General features: G+C 33.7%; 1 long non-coding RNA gene across 6 annotated transcripts in view; it reads right to left on the reverse strand.

The window, feature by feature from the left end:
* LOC120591127 (uncharacterized) overlaps positions 1 to 26,766 on the reverse strand; it is a 143,796-nt gene that overhangs the window by 89,741 nt on the left and 27,289 nt on the right. The gene's annotated exons all lie outside the window — the stretch shown is intronic.

The raw sequence follows: 26,766 nt of genomic DNA on the forward strand, positions 1-26,766 counted from the left end.
AAAAGCTGGAGAAAGAGTTAATCCATTCAAACAATGTTATAATTTCTGAATATTCTGTGTCAGAAACTTTCCTAGTGCCAGACATTATCTTGAAGATAGATAAATAATAATAATAAATAATAATAATAATAATAATAAAGAAGAAGAAGAAGGAGGAGGAGGAGGAAAAGAAGAAAAGAGATAACCCCAACCTGAGTGACTCTGCTCCAAGATTATGCCATCTCTTCTTATTTGAGATAGGCAAGATAAAATACATTGTGTTTCTGATTGGAATTCATTCTGCCATTTGCCCAGAAGGGTCTTCTAGCTGCACAGAAACTTTGGGAGAGTCCTAATACCCAGAGGTTCTAGCCTGTGGCAACTCTCAACACCCTTTTCCTCATATGCCCCCACCTGCTGGCCTATATCTAGATTAAGCTATCCCATCCATCTCCCAATCACCAGCTTCCCCTCATAAGTCTCTGCTCTAGCGGACCTCCTTGGAGAGCACTGAATCTGAAAAGCTTTCTTCCTGTGCCTGATGTGACTACCTGAGCTGCTCCAGAGCTCTAGTTGTTCCTACTTTAAGCTGCAAGGCCATAGGGAAATTGGTCCCTATGCTGGCTGTCTATGGCCCTAATTCTTTGAGTTGTTTACAGTTCCTTACAAAATCAGGCCTCAGACCAGCCTGATCCTACTGGATGAACCACACATACATAGACTATTCTGCATGTGTTTTATACACAAGGGTTATTTAATAGGCAAAGACTCAAATCGTTATAATATTGAAGAATTTTCCAAGTTTAATAAACGTTATGTTACATGCTTTTAAATGCATTGTCACATGTACTCCCTCCTCGCAACTAGCCAATGAGATGAATATAATTAGTGAGCCCGACTTTTAGATGAAAACAATTAGGCTTAGAGAAATAAGAAAACTAACCAAGGTGACACAGCTGGTCAGAGAAAGGACTGACACTGGAAGCCTCTCCTTTCTGATGCCAAAGCCCTTGCTTTTAATTAGTCTTGGCTTTGTTATATTACCTCCTCTTTGAAACAATGGCACTCCATCAAAAAGAATCTTAAGATCTGAATTTTGGAAAAAAAATAAGCAGAGGGCTATAGAATAGTTTCTTACATTTAACTGAATCCTTGTGTTGTGCATGGCCATCTGTCTGCATGTCTTCCCAAGAACGAATGGTATGATCTCATATTTCTAGTCCATATTAACCATAATAAATTCATACTATTTGAGGCAAACTACTTATATTTTTTCTTTTTCAGGGAAGAAAGAATACAGAGAGACACATCTTGATATTCTAGACACTTGTGACTCTACTTTTTTTTTTGAAATTTACATGTAAATTTCTATATATAAAAAGTCTGTATATACAATACTTTTCAAACTTCATGGTTCTTACTCCATTGAAAATTGTAAGACATTAATTTAATCTTACTATTACACTTGCCTTATTACTCTTAGCTCTTTCTAACAGTTAAAGTGACAATTGATTAAAGACTAATGCTAAAATGCATGAAATTATATAATAATTATTATCATAATCAATTTAATTAAAGTTGCATATTTGATGTATATATAAAGTAGATACAGATTATACAATGAAGAATTGAGATTTGGTAACTCTGGTTAAGTAATTTTCCCAACGACAAATAAACTGTGAGTGAACAAGCATAAAATTGTCATCTGACAGTAGAATTTGCCTTCTAAGTCTCTCACATCCAACCATTACTATTACTGAAAGGAAGGAGGAAGGAGTTTGTTTTACAGAAATGTCCATTAAAGTTAACTTTGTTAGAAAAACTCAATTTGGTGTTTCCAATATATTATTTGTGAAAAAAGTCTACCCCTGGAAAGAAGTATTATTTTATGCAATAAAAGGAACTATTTCGTGAATGAATCAGATAGTAAGCATAAAGAAGTGGCATAGAGGACACGCACCTATAACTAAAAATAACAGGTGTTAAATGAATTAATGGGAAAAACTTCAACATAGTCGCCATAAATTAAAGAAAAACTAGGAGGGAGTTGAGGAGTCAAAGTATTTATCTTCATTCAACCTAACATCCAAAGGAATTTATAAGAACTATCTTGATTGAATTACTTCCTGTGTGCTGAGCACTCTTTTAAATGCTTTGTTTGTATTAATTTGCTTAATTCCAAAGGACCTAACGGTTATTATCCCCCTTTTTTAGATAAGGCAACTGAGGTATGAACTAATTTTTAATAAATGTCCAAGCCCAATAACCTACACCAGGATTTAAGTCCAGGTCTGACTCCAGAGCTCTTGTTCTTATCATTATGATTGTATCATCGTAATTATTATTAAGAAATGTTTATTATTGAAGTTTTCCACTTCAAACATTCTGATAAATTTTTAAATACAGAAATATATTTAAAAATCTAAATTATGCTATTGCAAGCCGCACATATTATGTCTCAGAAAAGCATCCATATTGTGTCTACTGAGACTGTAATTCAAATGATTTTCTATCTGACAACATCATAAACTCCATCTGGAATGTGAAAATAAAGCTGCTCTTTGCCTCTTGCACTGTCATTAGTCATATAGATTTTTTTTGGTTGGAACTTGGCGGTAGGACAAAGTAGAAAACTCCACAATCTATTTAGGTCAGACGTTCCTTTAGGAGAAAGACTTGAATGACTATATTCATGTTAACTCTTTCCAAAACTATTTTTTTTTCTTTTCTGTAATATTTCTGCTTTGAGATCTTGCCCCAGGATAGTGCCAAGTGGAAGGATCACAAATAGCTATGCGAATGACTTCTCCTGTAGCACGCAATTTTACTGCCTTCTTACCTCTTCGCTTTCCATCTGGTTTCTGACTGCTCAGGTTTGAATCCTGGCTTTCTCACTTACTAGCTCTGTGAGCAAGAGCAAAGCATTTAATTTCTCTCTATAACAGATTTCTTATCTACAAAATAAAGGTAAAATCAGCATATACCTAATAGGGCTATTATAAGAGTCAATTAGCAAATACTCACTCAATTAATATTAAATACTTGTTTTAAAATTTAAAGAGTTGGGAATAGATTAAGTAAATTTGCAGTTTAATAATAAATTCTATAGATTGATACTAAACTTTTAAAAGCAATTTTTCAGATATGCGTATGTTCTTGTTCTGTTATAGTAGTAAAGAAATTGAGGTTAGAGCAATTAATTGTCAGGACAGAGAGCTTCAGGCATTATGAATATAGAGTCCCATAAACTACTAAGAACTCATACAGAGCAATTGTGAGTTGTTTCCAAAGTTCGATTTTTTTTTGTTCCTTTGATGAAAGAAATGCTATATCTCAAGCTATCCATATTTGAAGACAATTTTGTATTTCCCCTCATTCAGGTAACACTCTCTCTTGTAGAGACAGTTGCCCCTTTTTAGTGGGAGAGAAGAAAAATGGGTTTGGATCTACAAATATAAGTCCTAGCATCATCAGTGTTATCTATCTGAAGAAGAGAATATTTATAGAGGCTGGACTTGACGTTGTAGATACTAAGAAACTGCTCCCAGCTATAGTCAGGGAATAGATTAATGCAGAATCTAAATTTGGCTGATCAAAAAGCATAGTCTTCTCATATTCCTCAACATAAATTGTGTTATAGGCTCAAATAACCTGCTGAGAATGTAAAGAACACTGCTTACGGAGCCATATAGTCATAAGTTCAAATTGAATCCACCACTTACTTGCTACCTAGATATCTTTGGGCAAATCATTTAACTTCTTGAGCTGCAATTTCTTTTTCAACAATCCATACCTGATAGAAAGATTAAATGTGAACATGTGTCTAAAGCACTTATTATAGAGCCCTGCAGATGGTAGCTATTTGAATTTGAGTTGATTTAAGCATTGAATAGCAGGTTGAAGTAGGGGCCTTTAAACATCTGGATTATGTCTATGAATTTTCAAATTCTGACATACATCTTTTCCTCTAAACACAAAAAGTATGCCTACCTGTGTAATTCAGAATCCCTATCCTACGCATGATAAATACAATCCCCCAGCTACGGTCAGTGAATTATGAAAACTCAGTACTTTCTGCTGAGAGAGGTAAAGAGGTTACCCTGAATACAAATTTGCCAAATAGTATGCTCATCACCTTATTAAATCTATTTACGCTAACACCTTTCAAATAGTATGCTCATCACCTTATTAAATCTATTTACGCTAACACCTAATAACCCTATTAGGTATATGCTGATTTTACCTTTAATAATAGCCCTATTAGGTATATGCTGATTTTACCTTTCACCTTATTAAATCTATTTACGCTAGTCATGCATGTGAAACACCCAAGCCCATTATATCACTGAAGTGAAAATCAGCAGACACACAAATAGCAACAAAACAACTTTATGGAAATACATCTTCTAACTTAATCTAATTGCTCCAAGGACTTTTAGATATCATGGAAAATGTACATACATGAATTAATATACCCTCCTTGCTTAGTAAATCTAATGAGACAGATTGGGGAGAAGGGGTGGAGGAAGAAGAAATAGTATATTAGGGTGGAGGGAAAGTCCTGGGATACTTCTCATAATTTTTAAATATCTAATAGCCAATGGGGGTACATCTTTGATTCAAAACTCTCTATGAAGTGTAATCAGATTTTGAGGGCCATAGAACATGCTACAATTCATAAGAATAAAATGTAGGCCTTTTCTTCTGGCCTTGCTTACCCTGGAACTTGGAAAATCTTTCATTTCAGCCCAAGGGAGCAAACCAGGAAGATGAGATTTGCTATCCAAGAAAACTATTAGGCACTAGTCAATTTTGACTTGAATTGTTTTCTGATAATAGCTGATGCTTAATGGATTTATTGCTTTCCTCGTGAAACGTTACATAAAAGATGGAAAAAAAATATCCTTCCTGATCCCTTTGTTGACAAAAATAGCATTAAGTTAATAGCAATCTGATGTTCCTGATTTTAGCTTTAAAATATACTCAATTCTCAATGGACATAGTAATTTTAAATTTTCTGTCTTAACCAACTTCTCATCATAAACGTTATGGAAAAGTAACAATGAAAGAAAGAGAAGGAATTGGTAGGGTCATGAAAGAAAAAAGAAAGGGGAAGAAAACATTGATACTGTAGATCTGAAGAAACTTTTTAGTAATAGTACATACCACTCAACAATATTTCATTATGAACATCTTTATTTATTTTGCTTCTTATTGTAAAATATTTCTTTTGACTTATTGTCAAGACAGTTTCATTTCTATTTTTAAAAATCATTTTATTTACCCTAACGCTAAGATATAAGAATATTTTGTCTTTCTTTCATCCCTTACTTCTATTAATCCTTCCCTTTTTCTTTCATATTATTGTCTCTTTGGCTACTCATAAAAGTGACTATGTATGTGAATACAAAAAACTAGTATTCAAGAAGTGAATTCTGGTCATGATTCTCTTGTGGACTTTTATACAAACGGCAGTAACCCTCATAAACCCAACATTTTCCTTCTTTGTAAATAATGGCTTCCAGAAGGAGCTATGTCCTGGCCACAGGAAAGATTCTCATGAGATGATCAATCTAAAATTTCATTTAAGAATGTAAAGGACTTTATAAATTCAAGAAAGTATATTAAGAAAACATCTCCCCAAATAACAATTCACCAATGAGATAAACAAAATCTCAACTTTCCTGATTTTCATTTATATTCCTAACATTAGAGTCCATTGAGGCTCTAATGTTCAAAAGCCTACTCTTCTGAAAGATATCACAAGATTTTAAAAATATGGCTACAAAGAGCAAAAGAAGATTTGGGTCTCCAGAGAAAAGATCTATAGATTGAATGCCACATAGAAAACAATTTATTCACCTTATGAAGACGAAAGGCTGAAAAGACCCCAAAGAATAATAAAACTTAATCCATTTTGGGGGGGCCTCAAGAGGCTGTCTTATCAAGGTTGGTAGTTGGAAAAGTATCTGTAATTTCAAAGAAAACCCTAAATGGTGTACAAGGAAAATGTCTAAATAGATTTTTCAAAACTCCACTGTTTTTTATTATCTCTCTACGGCTTTACTTGAGAAAATCCATTCAGAATTATGATGTCATTATTTTTACAGATTTGTTCTACATTAAAATAATCAAAACAATACTAGTAATTAATTAAAATATAATTAGAATGTAATGAAGTTCATAAATTGCTTTATACAAACCAGAAGGCTTTTATATTTGAAATATTTGAGCCTAATTAACTTTAAATCTCTACAGTTTTGTTACAGAAAACCTCTTTCAGTGAGTAGGGCTGATAAAATAGTAGGCAACTATTTGACCACTTAAGACTTTATAACTTGTTAGATTATGAAATGGAACTAAATCATACAAAGGAGAATGCCAAAGCAACTATGGGGGGTGGGGGGAGGTAATAAGAAGAATAAAGGAAAATGGTCAAAGAAAAAGAGAAATAGGGAATAGTTGGTAAGGACTTGAGGAAAGAAGGCAGAGATTGACCAAGAAATAGCCCGAGTGATTATTTCTGTTCATAATTTGTCATCATAGAATTTAAGCTCTATCGCAGTGAGAAATTTTGATTTCCCTGTACATAACCGAACACTCTCCTTGCTGTGTTTTACTCCACTTGAGGAAAGAGTGGATGGGCAATGGTCTGAGAATGCACATACAATTTTTGCCCAGTCTCTGGTCCTAAGGTTGACATCTGGAGAATGGGTGCAATTCATTATAGACTTTCTCAATAAAAACCAGGTATAGCAGTATATCGATGAGATATTTTTGACACTCAAAAAACTGTATTGTAACTAAGAAAGAAGTTAAATTTTGTGACTTTCAGGGACTTAATATTAAAAAGCAGGGTGTATACTCTATGGCTTTAGAAAGCTATCACTAGCCCACAGGGCAAACACCATGCCCATTTAGACACTGTGAAGGATATATATTTACATAAATTTCTACTGTGACAATGTTTTATTGATATTCAGAATTATAATTAAGCCAGATTATCTCTTGCCGGTCAATGTCAGAAGCTGTGGAATAGGAATATGGGAGGGAGGATGTTGGGGGTGGGGTGGTGGAGACTAAACAGATATTCTCCAAAGGGCATTTCATGGAACACAAAACTAAATAAAGACTCCCTCTCTTGCAAAATATTTCTTTGGTCAAATAAGTTTAGGAAACAATGTGTGTGGGTGTGTGTATAGCCACAGTAGAAATTTATTAAACACATACACACACACACACACACACACACAAATAGATACATATACAGATACACATATAGACATGTATACACATATATATCCTCCTTGGAGATTAAAAATTCATATTAGCATATAGTAAGCACACACACACATACCATTATACATGGTAAAGACTCTGAAAACTCTCCAAAAGCATGGCATTTCCCAAACATTTCTGTCCAGTTATTTCATTGGCATATTTAGAAACATTTCTGTCAAAGAATGCAGTTTGATATGTGAGAGCCACCTAAGATTTTGTGTAAACAAAATGCAGAAAAGGGTGCAAACTTTCAGCCATCAGATAAATAAGGTCTGAAGATCTATTATAAAACTTGGTGACGATAGTTGATAACATTGTATTACATCATTGAAATTTCTTATGAGAGTAGAACTGTTCTCACTAATACACATACACATATATGCATACATACACACATACATACGTACATACATGCATACGTACATACGCACATACACATGTACATGCATGCGTACATACGTACATACATACACACATACATAAGTGAGGTGACGATGTGTTAACTAAGTGGGGAATCCTTTCGCAATGTACAAGTATATGAAATCGCCATGATGTACACTTTAAATATTTTACTGTTTTGTTTGTCAATACCTCAATAAAGCTGAGAACAAAATGTAGGGCAAAATGGAGTACACCGGTAAGAAATTATCTTAATAGAGAGCTCTTTAGATATTTCAGCTCTCCTATTGCAAATGTAAATGCTTGAAAAATTCTACACACTGAGGACTTTCGCATTGCCTTATGTATCTCCTCACCACGTGGTCCTCAATTCTGGCTGCACATTAAAATTGCCTGGGGCTCTTAAACATAAAAAGAGAGTCTGACTTAATTAATTGGGGCTGGAACCTGAGCATCAGCATTTATAAAAAATTCTCATATGACTTCAGTGGAGTCATGTGGAGAATCACAACGTAAAAATTTTTGTGGAATCCATTTTGAAACCAATGAAAATGTTTAGCTTATGACCAGAGTCTTTTGATCAGCACAGAAGGCTGTGGCATGGCCTTGTGTAAAAGGTATTTGTAATTGATGCGGGCTTCAAAATCCTCTCATTCAATGCTAGCTCAGCATCCGCCTTGTTCTCTTGCCTCCTGTTCTGTACTGTTTTGCTTTAATATATTAGCCCTCTTGTTACACTCTCTCCTTCAGGTTTCTCCCCACTCCCTCCATCTCCTGCCTTATAGGAAACAGTTTCAGTGCTGCCCCTCTTCTGGCTGTGAGGAATTACTCACAAATGAAAACAGCTTCGGTGGTCACACAGCTGAGGATAATTGGATTTGGTATCACCGACTATCTAAATGCACACAGGCCAATATAAGCCGCTTCCTTCTTAGCTACATTAGGAAGCCAAAAATAGAAGCAATTATCAGGGTAGAAAATCTCAGACCACGGCCCAGGGAGCAAGTAACTCCTCCCACTCTCACAGAATGTACTACCTTTTGTGGGCAATATGCTTTCCTGCTAATTGGATATTCAGGCTGTGCACAATAGCCCAGCCTTTTGTCTTTGTATATAAAGGTTATTGTGATAAATATACATATAAAGTTTGCACCAGCATCTAACTTTCTTTTGTTTTCATTGGCAAAGGGTAGCTTTCTTTTCTTTTCATTGTCAAAGTGTAGCTTATTTTTATTTAATGAAATTGTGGATTTGAGTGTCAACTCCCAACATAAGGAAATGAAGGACTGGTGTTTATCTCTTTTATTTTTGGGGGGTGGGGGAGAGATGGAGGGAGTGTGCTGGTCAGGAAGTGTATGCTACTGGTATAGGAGGGAATCTTTAAAAAACAGCTTTTTATTTTCTCCAGATAGTTCTGCAAATGTGAAACACCAAAAATAAAAAACAAAACCTAATGTCTATTAAATGCACATGTGAGGAGAAGGAACCAAAGAGAAACAAGGAAGGGGAGGGAGGAAGTGGGTGAAGCCTGAAGGAAGAAAAGGGAGAGCAAGGGAAGAATAGCATTTAGGATAAAATGCTGAGTGCTCAGTTGCTCTTACTAAAATTCTGTTAGTAAATCATTTCACAGTGCTCTTTTCTTATTCTTGAAGCCTAGAGACTGACAATTTTGTTCAAATCCCTATAAAGTGATTTATTTAAATGTGCTTGTTTCCAGAAAATCCACAAAATGGAGTCAAATGGTCTCTTCTCTACTGGCACCATCAATTTCTGTTATCTGTACCAGCAAGGGAGTGATGTTTATGCATTTTTTTCTGTCTCGACTAAGTAAAGAAGAAACCTGTTTTTTATCAAGCACTCACTGACTGTTTTGAAAATATCGTAGTATAAAACATCAAAATATAGAAACTGAGATAACTTTTTTAAATGAGAAAATCATCTCTCTATGGGAAAATTAATCATCCTGCCTGACTGAATTGAACTATTAAATCTAAGAGCATAAGTATATAATCATCTATTCTCAAATCTCAGAAAAACTAACAGGACTAACATATTTCAGAACGAGATTTCAAAGAGTCTCCTGAATTTCTGAGACAACAAAAAGAGTTCATGCTAGGTTTCTATACTTCTCCTTTACATATTGAAAGGTCATTGGTCCATATAGGCACACCATGCTTATTGTCGTTTGGTACTTTGTTGAATTAGCATGCAAAACCACTTTATATATCTAAGAAAATTCTACAGAACATCCTCTCATGACAAATCAAAGGAGAAAGGGTTCTGGTGCCGGGATTTCATGGTTCCCAGCAGACCTAGAGAGGAATCCAGTCAGTGAAATTCCTGGATTAAGCTGTGGAAGATAACAGTCTCCTCAGGCAACATCCATAGTTCAATAAAATACATGAATTAAATATTTTACTCCTTCTAAGACTTGGACAATGTAAATACCTATTTTATTGAACTGATGAGATATAGCAAGCTAACATAAGGGAATGACTACAGTGTCATTTGGAGCAGAAGTGGTCTTTGAAAGAATACCATGAGAGACCACACACAAATGGAAATGCAACCCTGATTTTCATCCTCACCGTATCCTGACTTAAAACTCCTCTGTTTGTCAATCTTCTTAAGCTTACTCTAAAGAAATAATAAATATAATATATCCTTCCTTTACTTTCCCCCTCACCAGGCTATAAGAAACTGGGTAAATTAGTAGCCTCTCATCTATCTATTTTGCTGCATCCAAAGAGTGTGGCTATGAGAGAAAGGGAATAAAACACACTTCATTAATTTTCCTATTTTGAATTGCTCAAGAACTGTGATGACAGCATATCAAGTGAAACTCCTATGGTGCAATCTCCTACTTGAATCAAGTCCAGGTGTCCAGGTATCACTACATCAGCCCCTCACCAGCCCCATTCCTGTTTATAGTTCATGTTCCATCACCAGAGAGGGCAATGGACCTGCTAACGACATAGTATTCCCCGTGAAGTCTAAAGTCATATCTACTGGACAGATGGCAAGAGGCCAGGTTCTGAAAATTTAAAAATAGAAATATTAAAAGCTCTTGGGCACTGAAGTAACAAGATGAGACTCACTTTTGAGTAAATAACTTGAGAATCATACATAAGTTATTACAAAATGAAAAGAGATTGGTGTGAGACAAGAACTGTGGAATTTATAGTATTGCAAATGTAAATAAAAAATAGAATGGAGTTATGAGGAAAAGAGGATAAAATAGGATGTTTTTAAGAGAAATATACTTTGAGAAATTAGGATCTGACCACATCTAAATAATAAAAGACATAAATGTAAATCGACTGTAAGAAAGAAGACCTTCAATATTGGGAGAATTTTGTCACCTGAAAGAAGTTCGAAAGGACAGTTTGCTAAGAAGAGGAATTTGATTTTAAACATGCTGAGTTTGAAGCAAAGGAACATATATACATAGATAAATCCAATGGGTGCCCGATGATTCTGAAGTGACACTTTGGTCCGAAGGCAGACCTAGAGCTAGACATGGAAGAGACAAAACGTAGAGGTGATACATGAAGCTGAGAATGGGGGAGCTGTTCCAACAGTGAGTGAGAAGAGAATTTCAAAGGGTAAGGATGCCAGAGAGAGAAAAAGAGGAAAAAAGTAATCTAGATGCAATGAAATTGAGAGTATAGAATTTGACGAGTCAGAAGAAGAGAGAGTGGCAGGGAAAAGTAGCATGAGTTGGGAAGAGCAACAGTGTGGTGATTATAGAGTCTAGATATTGTTTCTGGGTGTACTATTACTAAACTCTTATGAAACTTCCCTGGGTGAAATTTTTAGTCTCAGTAAAATTCTTAGTAAAATAAGAGATTGAGATGAGATTAGCCTTTTCCACAAGTAGTTCCACATAAGATTTTAAGTCTTACACAAAACAAACAAAAGTATCCAGTGTTCAAGTACACTAGGGAAATGTTTGTTTAAAACATTAAACAGACTTTGTTTATTGCAGAATTTATCATGAATCTCCAAGATGGGAGATATAGTTTGCAATGTTTCTTAAGTTATTTGACAAAAAAAAAAAGTGTGTGTGTGTGTGTGTGTGTGTGTTTGCAGCATTTCAAAGGACTGGTCTCATCTTACATAGCTATGCAACATACAGTCTGGAAGATTTCTGATGACTCTCTTGAATCCAGAATTTTATGAATTATCAGACACATAATCTGATTCCTGAAAAACATTATCTATTTAACAATAATAAAAACACAGAAATGTCATGTCATCATTAAATTTTTTTTTAATCTAGAAATGTACATTTATTATTTCAAACTCTGTTTCTGATCCATATTTATCACTGGTATTCCACACTGTCAAAAATGACACATTAATATAGTTCTCCAAATGAATTATATTCTTACAAATTTAAAACTTATTTCTGTCAAGTATAAGATTTCTATTATGTGAAGCGACGGATGTGTTAACCAACCTTATTGTGGTGGTCATTTCACAATATATATGTATATCAAATCATCATGTTGTACACCTCAAACTTACACAATGCCATATGTCAATTATAACTCATAACTGGAAAAAATGTTTGTGTCTTTGTACACTGGATGATGAAAATCTACTTTTTTTTTCACTCACAATAAAAGGATCCTTAGGACTAGAAGTTGTATAGTATTTAAAATTAAGAGAAAAATGTCTTAAATGGAATTCATGATATGGAATTCTCTGGCTCCAACTCTGAAGAAAACAAACCAATTCACCAATCTTGCCTGACTACCAAATTTAGTAATAATTCTTTCACTCTGCCTGCTCCTTTTCTTATTGATTCCTGACTGAAGTCAAAAATACTCTTACTCATGGATGGAACTGAAAGTTTTCTTGTCTTAGCCTTGCCCACTCTAACTCCAATTCTCCAGCAGTCTGGCCCAAGTAGAAATGACAATGTCACTGAACTATGTTCTTCCAACCTTTGTTCAGAGATTGATTAATTTGGTAATTTAAATAAATTTTATATACATAGTAAAAATATCAAATAACATTAAAACAAATGTTAATCATAAAAGTATTGATATTTCCTATTTCAGTTACTACTATTATTTCTATTATGAACATGTATTTATTTTGTAACCAGAAATACTTTAAGGCTTTACTAGATGGCTTCCAAGAACTAAAAAATTATGACAGAATAAATGTTTGGGAGGTGGGAATAAAAATTTAGAGGCATTCTGATAGCAATTGGCAGGTTGATATCAAAAAAAAGTGACAGAAAAGGCATGCATTGAAATTTGTTACTACATAGGAATAGATGCTCATTCTAAATGGTATACATAAGTAATCAAGAAAAAGTTAAATGTAGTGCTATAATCTCTATGTTGGACAGCACAGAAATTTACTATATATTTTCTAAAAAATTAATTCTAAATAATAAAAAATTAAAAAATAAAATGATTTGGCACACAAAGGAGTAAGGTTGAGTGATTAGAAAAATGTCAGTTAATGAAATGCCTCTTTCTTTGCTGCTGGGTAAATGAGACATTAATACATTTTACGTAAATATGTACTAAACTGCAATACCTACAGTCAGATATTTTGTATGGGTTAGTTTTTTTTGCCAAAATGTTATTGTTAAAGTTTGTGAACTTTAATTTGCTTAAGTGAAAAATAGCAAAGACACATTTTAAATTATTTTATCACACAAACAGGGAAAATGGTGCCTTTGGCCATCATGGAATAGAAGGTTATGATGGCAAAGTAAGTTATCTGGATGTATTCTAAGAGGTCTCGCTGTCCAGAGCATCTCCTTAGTGCAATATTTCCCAAACTATTACTACAAGTTCGTAGAAGAAAGCAGACACATTTTTTTTTTTTTAGGAAATCTGGAAAAATCTTATTTTTCTTAATTCCAAACTTACATTTTAATCAAATGAGATCTTCACTTTTCAAAAGGTTCTAGTGAATGTACAACTTTCAGATTAAAAAACCTGAACCAAAAATCAGTCTAAAATTAGCTCTATAAATTTTGTTTCATTAAATAACTCATACCAATATTTCCTGACTGATACAATATATATATTTTTTTGCTCCCACAATAAACACCTAACAGAAAACATTGCAATTTCTGGATTAGCCCTTTTAAAGTTTGGCTAAGTTTTGGAAATTAAATCTACCAATATTATCATATAAAAGTGGTTCTATACTCAATTATTCCATCTTATGGAGATATGTATCAGAAACATTAAACCCTCTAGACACTTTCATTTCCCTCGTGGTCAAAGTATCAGTAGATATCTTTAGATATTAATGAAGTAGCTGCAGCATCCATGCAAATGCCGGATAGAAGTATCCTCACTTCATAAACAACACAGACTAAAGCAAAGTTGGCCACAGATTTTTAAACAAAACCCAAACTATACTTCTCTCCAGTTTAAAAGAGCCCAGTAATATTAAGAGCTCCTTTCAGCCTTCCTCCAAATAGGAAAAATTTATGATAAAGTAACAAATGACAATTGTCTCATAGATTTCTTGGTAGGTGGTCATGCCTCTCTCTAGTTTCTCTAATATAATATGATTGTCATCAAAAGTCTGTTTCCATATGGTGAAATGCCAGCTCAAGCCACATTTGTCTTGTTTGAATAGGAGGTATATGCTATACAATGAAAACTTTTACATATAAACTAATTTATCTCCGAAAGAAAATGAAGTTAGCATGTCTTACAACAAGAGCACATAACCATTATCAGTGTCTGTTAGAAGAGAAAAAAAAACCTTGAAAAGTAAAGGGGATTTACAATTTGAAGTTACATGTGGCATCGTAGAGTTACAAAAGGTATGCAGCAAAATATTATTTTTAAAAGAGTCCACTAAAAGATCCTAAAGTTCTAGTAACATTTAAAATCCAAAAGAAATAATCTCATACCTAAGTCAAGAAACAAAAGCACTCTATGTATAGAAGCTTTTAATCTAGCAGTATCTTCTTGGTTTTCTGAAATGTTGAGATGAGTTTGGGCCTCTATTTTCTTCCTAAACATATTTTAAACTCTTAATAATCTTTTCTTTACCCTATCATCATCTATGAGCTATGCTTTCAGTGCTTCGATAAGTATTCCACTTTCCTATCTAGATATGGGCTTTTGAGCGTGAATGATCTATTCTATTGGTAGATTAAGTTCAACATCTCGTTTAGGGGAAATTACATAGCAATCAAGAATTTAACTGAGTGGAAATTCTTTTTAACACAACTTCTATTTTTCAAAATGGCACCTATAATTCTCATAAATAGTTTACACTAAAAAAAATTTTTCTAAAATCTCATTTTCTTTGGACTCAGCAAAGAAATGTTTGTACGTTCTCATATAATGCTTAATTTTCTTCTAATAACTTTTGATATTCTGAAATTTAATTTTTTATAGGAAGAACATTCTGTCACTAAAATAGGGAATTATTTCATATTTATTTTACTAAAATAAAGAAAGAGAACATATATCTGCCTTCCTAAAGCATAGTACCATAGTACCTTCCTAAAGCATAGCACACATTTCTTGTAGATTAGAGTCATAATGTGTGGTTGTCTACCCAATGAACCAGAATTGAGTTATACAGATAAATAGTAGTAAAATACTCAGTTAACTCATATCTTCCGCAAAAGCCACATGAGAAAATGTTTCATTGAACTGGTTGAATAGGGCTTATCTACATCATTGGAACAGTTTTCTTTGTTTTTTTGTGTACTATTCTATTGGCCCAAGTCTTTATAGATTATTATATTCTCATCCCATTATCCCTTCAAATCCTACCATCAGCTTCTGATATTCATATTTCATCCATCTGGATCTGTATTTCCAATCCTGCAAAATACCCAATATCAGCTCTCTAATATTTTTATTTATAATTAATTAATTAATATACAGAAAGTGAGAGAAGTGAATCCTGAACAGAGGCGATGCTAATGTAACATAATAGTTAAGAGTTTTAACTCGTCAGACTACTTAGTTTTACATTCTACTTACCTGCTATCTGTGGACCCCTGGATGTGATATTAGTACCTACTTTAAAAAGTTAATGTGATAAAAGAAATGATGTATAAAAAAATGCTTGACACTGTGCCTGACAGTCTCTGATAAATGCTGTAATTATAATTAACAAGGCAAAGTTGTCATGTAATAATAAGGATGGATAATTCCAAAATTCTCCCAAGTGGATACTTTGATTTTTTAAATCCTGAAGTTTCATCAAAGGAGATATCTGGCTTGGCCTTCCTATAAATTCTCTTTAATTTAGTTCAACAATGCAATAATTGAGCATTTACTATTTGTACTATGATAGGTGATAATCAAAGGAGAAGGAGAAAGAGAAAAAGATAAGAACTAAAATTTACTAAGTGTTAAATAGGTATCAGATATTATGCTCAGTATTTTAAACATTATCTCTTAGCCAAGTAGATTGAAAAATACCAAGCTGACAAGTGGTAAAGCTAAGAATCGAACTTCAGTTCTTCTGACTATAAGCTGTGTTCTCTAATTAGAAAGGTATTGCCTATTTGCTATAGGCAATTATCCATAAGACTAAATAGAGTGTAGTAAGCACCATGTGAGACTGAAGAAAGCATCAAATTCCTATTTGACAGAATGAGATCAGGCAAAATAGAAGAGGTGGCAATGAGTTTATTAAATATAAACAAAAGAACAATAATAATAACATATTCAGTATTAATTAAATGATTACTGTGTGTATAATTCTAATGTTTTATCTGTGTGACTTATAAATAAGGGTGAGAACATGTACTTTGGCAGAAAGATCAGACTCTACCCAGAGTTGAAATAACAGATAGGAGCTTCATAGTCCTATATACCCAATGTTTTGTACACTGGGGAAATGATGGGGATAAAATTAGAAATGCAAAAAGCCAGATTTTGGAGAACTCTCTAGATACCATGCTAAGAAATTTAGACTTTATCCTAGGGAGGGAAAAAAAAAAAATCAGGGTAAGTTTCTAGCAAAGGATTCATATAATCATATCTGAATTTTTAGAAAACTAATTAAGTTAAAGAAGTAAAAGATGGATTGGAATTGGTGGCTCCCAAATAAACAAAAAATTAAAAATTAAAAATCCAGATTACTCAAATAGTTTGAGACATGGAAGAACTTTAAACTGTTAAACTAGGCATATGAATGGATCTAGGAGAAGTGGATATAAGAGGCCCTCTGGAAATAGAATTGACAGCATTTGGTGGATAAATGGTTATAAATAGTAATGACAAGAGAGGTCTTTAAAAATATGCAGGTCATATGGCTGGTAAGTATTTAGAAATGTGTCTGTAGTTCCAGAGAGAGAACAGAGCTAGAAACAATGATAGATAATAGACCATTGATAAACAGAGGAAGAGAGTTCATAATACTTCCATCATATATGTATGATGTCTATTACATGTATAAGTAATGTATGTAAGTGAAATAGAAGTACATGTATTTCTCCTACGTAATAAATGTGTGAGAGTTCAAGCCACTAGAGTAAATGAAGGAAACAAGATCCCTCATTGGGAGAGAATATGAAGCAACAAAAGAAAGCTAAAGATAGAACTTTGGTAGATTGGCTCCACATAAGAATCAGACACAAGAAAAGGAAGTACTAAAGGAGATAAGGGCATTTAAAACAGGTCAAAATGAGGGGAGGAGACACAGCAAGGAAGAAAGTCATGGTATCTCTCTAGGCAAATGACTTCAAGAAAGCAGAAGCATCCGTCAGTGTCAAACACAGCAGAGAGATTAATAATAGGGAGAAGAGGCCATTGATCAGGCTGCGTTATTAGTGTTTTGGAGACAGTGGGGTGGGGATTAATGGTAGGTGAAGTAGTACAAGCAAAAATTTAAAACCTTTATGAAAAAGTTAACAGCGAAGAATATTGGATTAGCTTGAAAAAAAAAAGAGGCTTATAAATTATTTTAAAGATGAGGATAGATCTTTTTTTAACATCTAAGAGGAAAAAAGTAACAGTGGAATATATTTTTAGATGTCTTATATAAGTACTGACAGACAGAACAAGGTTTGGGGGAAAATGTAACTGGCCTTGATCGAAAGCATAGCCAGAGAGAGTCCAGAAAAGAATACAAGTGCTTTTTCACCTGAGGCAAAGAAAGGTGGGGGTAAACAAGGTGGAGACAGAAGTTATTTTGAGTCATAAAAGAAAGAATTTGAGGAACTTTAACATTGTGTATGTGCGTGAGCACACAGGCACGTGGTGTGAGTTTGATCATTTTGCTTTTATTATAGCTTGTAAAGACTGATACGAGGTCATTTGCTAAAGAGAGAGGGAGAATCGGGTTAGAGTAGAGGTTCAAAGGAGGGGATAAAGGTTTGAAATTTCCTCTTCGAGAAATAGAGAAATTAGTTAACTAGAGATAAGTAAGAGAATTGCTGAACAGTCCTAAGACTCAGTTTCAAAGGCTGGCATTCCGAATAGCAGAGGTGAATATTTTTCTCCATCAGCATCTACTAATTTGGGAGGAAGAAAAGGATTTAATTAGTTCTGGGCTGAGCATTGTCTCATGTCTGGGGTGGAAGAGCAAAGGACAAAAGAATTAAGAATGATTTTAAGCCAGTTTTAAAAATAGTTGAGTCGGGAATCTAACTCCCAGAAAGAGGGAAAGTAAATACCATGATGATGATGAAAATGGTGACAAACGCTGTGAAGCTCTTCCTGTGTGTTTGGCACTGTTCTATGTATTTTACATATATTAATCTTTTTAATCTATGTAAGTTCATGTCATACATGCAAAAAGTAGGTTTATTTCCTAACCAGATGTACACTCCACGTCGCACTCCCACTTTCAGTGTACTTGATTTGTAAGTGCATTTGTATATAACATATCATTTCTAGGACACATGGACAATTTGTTTCCACTTTTCTTATTCACATTCTAGATGGCTGTGGTTCAGCACTGAAAAATTTAGCTCATTTTCCAAACATCACATCAATGCATGATTTAGGAAGTAAACAAGAGTTGAAAATAAAATCCTCTAGAATATTCTGTTGTTTTAAAATCTGAAGGATTCAGTAATCCTTTAAATCTGCAATCACTAAAAAGAAAGCCATTGTCACTAAATCACATGTAGCTCGACGAAAAACACATAAAGCAAAATTCTCCAAAGAATAATTGTTGTTAAATGTGACTATGAAATAATAATAGTACATTACCAGGCCATTTACACATGCATGCTATTTCATTTCATATCATTAAAGTCTGTTCTTTTCTTAGAGTTGAGGTTATAGAAAATCCAATCATGGTAATAAAATTGCCAGCGGTAAAAAAGCATTTCTCTAGTATTGAAAAAACATAAATATTCAGCAATATGCGTAAACAAGGAGACATATTTAAATTAAATTGGCCTACTAGGCCACATCCAATGTGAAAAACTAAAAACCCTGAAATAATCTGTAAGTTGATTGATTTTAACACAGTATTCATTACAACCACAAACTACATATATAATTTCTATATATCTGATTACATCATTGATATTAATAAATATGGTGCATTTATTTTCAAACTTTTATTGTAATCACAGATAAATTTTACTTAGAACAGTACATTGATGATAATTTATTCAGTTCTGAATATCAGTAATATTTCTGTTATATTGATTTTTCTCCTCTTTTAAAATAGCACATCTTTTTAATTTAAATTAAAGGAAATATGCCTACTTCTATTATTATTTGAAGATTTTTTTTTTCTATAGTAGCTTTTCTTAGTCCATCTCTCTTTCATGCAATTTTTTTTTAACCTTAATTCTATCTGTAGCATCTTTGGTTTATTCTATATTATGAAAATATTTAGAAGCCTCATCTTTAATTTTTTGATAACTAAGTTTTTTGAATAAAATTAAATTTAAACTTTTTCTTGTGATGACATCAGACCTTTAATGAATAATGATATAGAGAATTCCAATGTATTATGTTGATAACTATTAATAGTACTCTAATTTTTGTGGAATTATTCTCTGTTCTTTAAAAATTGAGAAACTAGAATGAGCACAGGAGAGCCAATGATGTTCAGAGTCACAGAACATGTAGAAAACTATGGACTGGAACCAAGAACGTGACACTCAGACTCTTACCTCATGAATCAAACATATAGAGAGCTCTGAACCCCAAGCCTCCTGTGTCCATTCTCCAAACCCTCAATCTCCTAAAGGTAAATTTTTAAATCTATCTAGGAAGGCATTTGTAAGTTGTCAGGAGCTTGAATAGCTGCTGTACAAAAAGCCTTTGCATGTAAACATCTCTGAAACAAGCAGATGATAGATTACACAATAGGCATTTTTTTTTTATCTTCCCAGCTTCAAACTTTGCTAGCTTATAAATTTTTAGAGGGGTGCTATAACGCTATTGAACTGATGACAGCCACAGACAAGAATTTAGAGACAGGAGGATTCCTTCAGACAGACATTCCCCAGACAAACTGATAGCACTTAAGAGTTTAAGTGACACCTCTTCTCTAAAATCCCTAGAACAAAAACCAAAAAAAGCCATTGGATCTCATGGCATCAGGTGTGAACTGAAACACAATTCATCCCTTGGATTATGTCATATCACCCTATAAGCCTCTATGTTAACAAATCATACGGAATATGGCTCCACTTATTTTCCCCGGGAAAGTGATTAGGAAATTTTTTCTTCTTCTTTTCATTTACCTTTGATCAAAAACAGCTGGCTGCCAAGAGGAATGTCTCATTAGAAGTTCAGTATAAGTGTCTTTATTTTTATGTCAATTAAAATATAATTTTTTTTCTTTTGACAATAACTTGGACACATATTTAACTGAAATATTTATAAATATTTGTAAATATTTATAAACATAACATAACAAATTTAGAAACATAACAAAACAAATTTAGAGGAAAAGGTATATAAAATCGCAGGTGTCTTTATATGATAGTAATAACCAAAGTAGATTTCTAATCTATCACTACACTGACCTGTAAAGAATGAGGATGGGACTGTGCACAGTGTTGGAAATTACCGAAAACAAGCAACCAGATGGTCTGAGTTTGAGTTCCAGATCTGTCATAAACCATGTTAAAGACTTTGCACTAGCTGCTTTTGCTTTCTGAGCCACAGTTTCTTAATTATCAACATTGACAGGAAAGAGCTAGGTGATTTTTAGCCTCTTTTGGGTCCTATACAGTATGTATAGAAGTAACATATTCTTAAATAATAATATATTAGTATATTAGCTATAGAAGGGTGAGTTGTCTCAGCACTCAAATAGCCTGGTGAATGGCCTGACCTTCTGTGAAAGCACCTCTGGACAGATGGGAGTTTTATGTTAAACTGAAGCAGTCTTTTTCCTCATTCTAAAGAGTCACAGGATTTCTGAAACTTCTTTAAAACAATGCTAACCAAACACATTTCGATGAGTTATGTCTATACTGATCAGAAACATATGCATTGGATTTTCCTAAGGTTTAAAAAATTGAATGGAAAAACATAACAAAACAAATTTTGAAAATTCCCAAAGCTAAAAAATTACACCGTATAAGACTCTGTGGATTCAAGAAGCCACTGAGCTCTTCTCATTTATAATGTCTCCTTTGCTATCCAGTGTGTTATTTCTTTTTCTCAAAACATGATTAGGGCATTGAGCCTTCAGTCTGTTAGTTAGTTTGTTTTTATATTGGTTGGTGTTTGAGGAAAATCAGACTCAATCTCATGAGTTTAGCATATTCAGAGAGAACCAGCACTCATTTAAGTCAGATGGTCTCCCTAAATTTGTCGGTAGCCTTGAAACTGTGAGCCTTTAACTAAAGAACGATGAGGTCAAAGAGTATAGACAAACAAGATCTATTACCATCAAAAGATGAATGACTGACTCCAAGTTCACTGCTTCATAAAAGAGAAATAGGATATCATTCTCCCAAAAGAGAATCAAGGATACAATGACAGTGTCTAGAACTTCATCATTCAATACAGTAGCTTCCAGCCATATATGGTTACCTGAATTTGAATTTAAATTAATTTAAATTAAATAAAACTAAAAATCCAATTCGTCAGTTGTAAGAACCACATCTCATGTGCTCAGTAGCTAAATGTGGCAGATGACTGCTATACTGAACCGATGTAATCATTTCCATCATCACAGAAAGCTTTACTGAGCAGTGATGGCCCAGTATGTCTGGCATGTAACAGGTGAATAATAAAAATTAAAGAAAAGAATTATAAATAAATTAATAAAGACATTTTGAGTAGCTAAGAGTAATTGAGTAAAGTCTGTTTTCAAAGAAAATTTTCTTTTTTTGCTTTTTACATGTTCAAGGCTTTACCTCAATTTTCAACTTTTTAAGATATCTTAATATATAAACGATGCCAAAAATATCATTATACTGATCAGTTGATATAATTGAGGTGGTTTCTAACATTAACTATAAACCATCAATTCAGCTACAGATTTTCTCAATTATCATTAATATTACCTTGTACTTGCACAAATTTAATTACATGGATCTACTTAGCATATACAAATTTGCACATTCATTTTAGAGTCACAGAAGTCTGAGAACTAAGGATCATCATCCTTGTTTATAGAAAAAGAAACATGTTGATGGCAACAAATTACTTTTAAGGTTACACAGCTATATTCAAATTTAGAGGAATTAGTGATTATTTACAGTAGCACAACTAATAACAATATGCATCCAGGTCTTATGTCCTGTACTTCTGGTTTAAAGTCCAGAGCTCTTGACACTAAACTATGTCACTCCTTGGCAAATCAATCAATCAAAGCGTAAAGTATATACTTAGATGAAGAAATATCTTTATAGTTTCTATATCACATATTAGTTTAAACAAAAACATAAATAACAAAATAAGAGAAAAAAGATGGATGTCTAGATGCTGAATTTATAAAATTTATGCTGAAATGGTCTGAAGTAATGGACTGTAAATTTGACAGTACCCATTGGTCATATTGAACAATGCTGGGGAACATATTCATTTTGTGATGCATGTGAACGACCGCACACTCTCCATCTCCAGGGCTTTTCGCACACATCAACTACAATGTACATCACTTTCTGAAATAGGGCACATCATGGCCCTTCAAATTTAATAAACTAAACCTTAATATTTGGTATCATCTCTTTTGCACATCAAATGGAAGTGAGTCTGTTGAGCTGGGTTGAAGCATTTTGGGAATAGTGGTAAAAATATTCAGGGCTATCACATCATTTAAAAATGTTTTCTTGTTTGTTGTTTGTATTGCAGTGTGATGATGTTGATGAGCATGATAATGATTGAAATCACCTATGGTGATAGTTTCCAAAGATGGCCCTCAATGAGCTGTTGAAGTTTATGTAATCTCTTTCTAGGATGCTGGGATGACCTGGTGACTGGCTTCAACCAATAGAATGTGCTAGAAGTGATGCTGTATTGTAATTTTGAGCCTGAGCTTTAGTGAAGGCCTGATAGCTTCTTCTTACATGTTTTTGGAAGACCGCAAGCCACCATGTAATATGTCCAACTAACTTGACAGAGAATCACCAAGTAGAGAAACCATGTGGAAAGACCACAAACAGGGAGTAAGGCCTTTGAGACTACATGAAGAAATAAAAAGACCTAGCCATTCTATTACCCCAGTCAAACCCAGCTTTCCAATCATTCCTCCCAAGGCCCTGGAGGCCATCTTGGATGTTCTATTTCTGGCCACCATTTGACCACAACCACATGAGGGACCCCAAGTGAGACCAGGAGATTAACCATCTAGCTGAGCCTTAGCCATTCAACAAAAACATGAGAAATAATTAAATGTTGCTAATGTAAGCTACTTGTGGTAAAGTGGCTTGCTATGTATCAACAAATAACCAAAACACCTAGTAGTAATTACAAAACTACATATTACTCTTCAAAATCATTGTAATCATAAAATGCTATTTAAGGCTCTCTACTCATTGCCTTCTACTTTTGATAATAAGTTTGTTCATTGTATCTGTCATATTTATCTCATATCTAATTTTTTTCTAACAGACTTTTACTATGTTTAAGCAAATCTGCTTGACCCACTGTTCATAGAGCCTCTTTATTCCATTTTTATATCTTGTATTCATAGAATTTTCACTACCTGTGATATTTCCTTCTTTCTTAGAGGCCAACTTATTTTCATTTTCTTCTTCCTGGAAGCCTTCCTTAACTTTATTTCTATTATTCCTTGGCCCCCGTATACACGTTTTATACTACATGAATGCACTAATAAGTATTTATAGTAAACGGTTTATTTAAGATTAAGTAATATTGCATGCCTCAATCTGACTTCGTCTTGGAAGAACAGTAGTCTATTTGTTTTCTACTTCTATGCAGTGTTTAGTATATTGCACTGCTCCACATATAGACTGTCTTCCAGGACAGACCAACATTACCACACTCTAGAAATAGCTGACTCTAACACTGATGTTAGTTTACCAGTTTATATAAAGGAATAGTGATTTCCAAGGTAACTGAACACTGGACATATCTTCAGATTATGATATTTTTAATCTATATGCAGTCAACATGGGAAGCCAAGTTGTTTGATGAGGGTAGAGTGTTACTCTTACAATTTGAATGTACAATGGTGTTTATCTAACAGTCTCATGTATCCATATGTGGAGGAGGTGATACCATTGCCTAGCTGAACAAGTCAGACCAGACATAGTCTCCTAAATTGTGTTGAAAAACATTCCTCAACCAAATTTTCATTTGTTCAAAGTATTTACTAAGCATCAACCATAAGTCTAACATTAAGGATAAATCAATGACCTAAAGAGAAAAAAATCCTCATTCTAGTAGAAATTGCATTCTAGGAAAATTTTCTGCCTCACTGCTAAGCTCCTTAAAATAAATTCTTAAAAAACAAACATATGTCCATGAATATATAGTTATTGTTCTTCTATATTAGAAAAGTTACATGTTGCCTGGAATTTTGAACCTGTAATACCATTGAAATGAACAAATACCTTACTGAGGCTGAGATTGAGAACTTCAGTTTGCTAGATGTGTAAACAGTTAAATTATACCTCCTAATGCATGAATTGTAAAGCATTAAAGCCTTATATTAACATAAGAATCATTATATAACTTTATTTAAAAAATGACTTAGAATTTTTAATCAAATCCAAAGCAAGCATCTAGTGTAGTCACATATTTTAAATGGATGCTTATTTCTTAAAAATGTGCCAGAATATTTAGAAAGTGAAAGGAGATCTTATTTGGTACAATCTAATGTTATCCCACCTCTGTTAATATGAGCTTCATTATTACCTAACAGGAAACAAATATGCTTTGCATTTTACTAACCTAATAAGGTATTCAAGAGGTCATTTATATGTGAGAATTCAAAAATACTTAATTTGTTCTTTTCTGCTTGCGTCCTACTCTCTAAAAGTATAAGTATTTAGCCTTCAGGAATACAGCTCGAATGACCTGAAAACGTCTGTAAACACATTTTCTCTTCTTATCTAGGGTTTCCCTCATTCATTGGGATCAGTGTTTAGATTATTTCCAGAGTGGGGACAGCACCTCATCAATGCCTGCAAAATGTCAAGTGGTCATCTAAGCTTGAATCCACCATTGGAACCTGGAAGGAATGCATTTACTTTTAACAGGCTGCAGTTTTAGCCTGTGAAAAATTAGTATGTCAAGGAATAGCCATTTAAGAAAGGTTAGTGTAAAGTTACTCCACCATTAGACAGACCTATTGGAGAGAAATGACAAACACTTCAAGGAAGCAGCAGAGCATTAATGGAACAAGAAAATTATGACAACAAGGAAAATGGTGGTAAAAATACAAGCTATAGTAGTAACAATGCTAATAATAAAAATAGCGCTTATGGAATTCTAATGTTTAAAATTTGATTATTAGATGTGATTCTTAAAAAAGATTCCTCTCTGTAACTTTATAGTGCTTTGTCCTAATAAGAACCTCACAGTAATATACTTTTTAACATCTCTCATTTTCTATTTTAGAGAAGTACAAGAGACATTGTAGCTGTTTTTATTTTTGTCTCATTTAGATTCTTTCCACTTACCAGTGCAAGCATGTGACACATTTTTTTTTTGAGGCAAGTTTTTACTATAAGCCTTAGCTTGTGAAAAAATCAGAGCATTTATGATCAAATTCACTGACCTGATCAAAGAGAAGGTTAAGTGGGCTCAGTAATACAGTAGAAAGAGCATAAAGTTAGGCATTTATTAGCTCTTTCTGATTCGATAGATACTTTACTTCAGTTTCCTCATCTACTAAAATAAGTATAATAATAGCACTTCAAAAGGTAGTTATCAGATGGATGACTGTGAAATGCCTGTAATGTTGCCAAATCTTCATAAAGTTTAGTTACATATTTACTATAGAACTATATGAAATAAGTCATACTAGGAAAAGTGAAACTGAAGAAATCCTAGGCATTCAAAATACTTAATATTAATCACCACCATCATGCAGTTCAACGAGGCTTCCTTATAGGACTAAAGGGATCACCATTCCACATGAAGTCTTTTTCATTAAGTGTACTAGCTTCAGAGGGCTGAAAGTAGTTTCACTTAGCAATTCAAAAGCAAAGGACAAGGATTTCCTTAAAGTAACATAAATGTGGTCTTCATCAAGGAGCTCCCTAGGCCCACAGTGTTGGCTTTTGCTCTCTCAAGTGACCCATCCTTTGAACAGAGAATGGAGTATGGCAGTACAGAGATCAATTCTTGTGTGGCAGTTCCTGATGATCAGCTTTGTACAGCCAACAGTGTTGACAAAGAAGTTTTGTGAACTGTAAAGAAACTGTAGACAAGGCTAACACCCACTCTGGTTTGGTTTGAGAGCAGTTCTTTGTAAAATCAAGACTATGGCTTAAATGATTTTCAAAGGGCAGAAAACTGGATGAGTTTTATGTTCCTCTCTTCTCTATTATCTTTCTAGTATATCATCTAAATCCCTGCTGTTGCAGTCCCTTTCTCATCACTTCAGTGAAAAGAAAACAATTCAGAATAGGGGAATTATTTCAAAGAAAGCCTGACCTATGCAAAGTCTAGTAAGACTAGCACGGACTTCTTGTCCTCTGTGTTTTTATTTATGCACGGTTCATAAAGGCGAGCTACTGATTCCCAT

Source organism: Pteropus medius, unplaced genomic scaffold (genome assembly GCF_902729225.1).
Source record: "Pteropus medius unplaced genomic scaffold, Ma_sr-lr_union100, whole genome shotgun sequence".
Taxonomy (NCBI): domain Eukaryota; kingdom Metazoa; phylum Chordata; class Mammalia; order Chiroptera; family Pteropodidae; genus Pteropus; species Pteropus medius.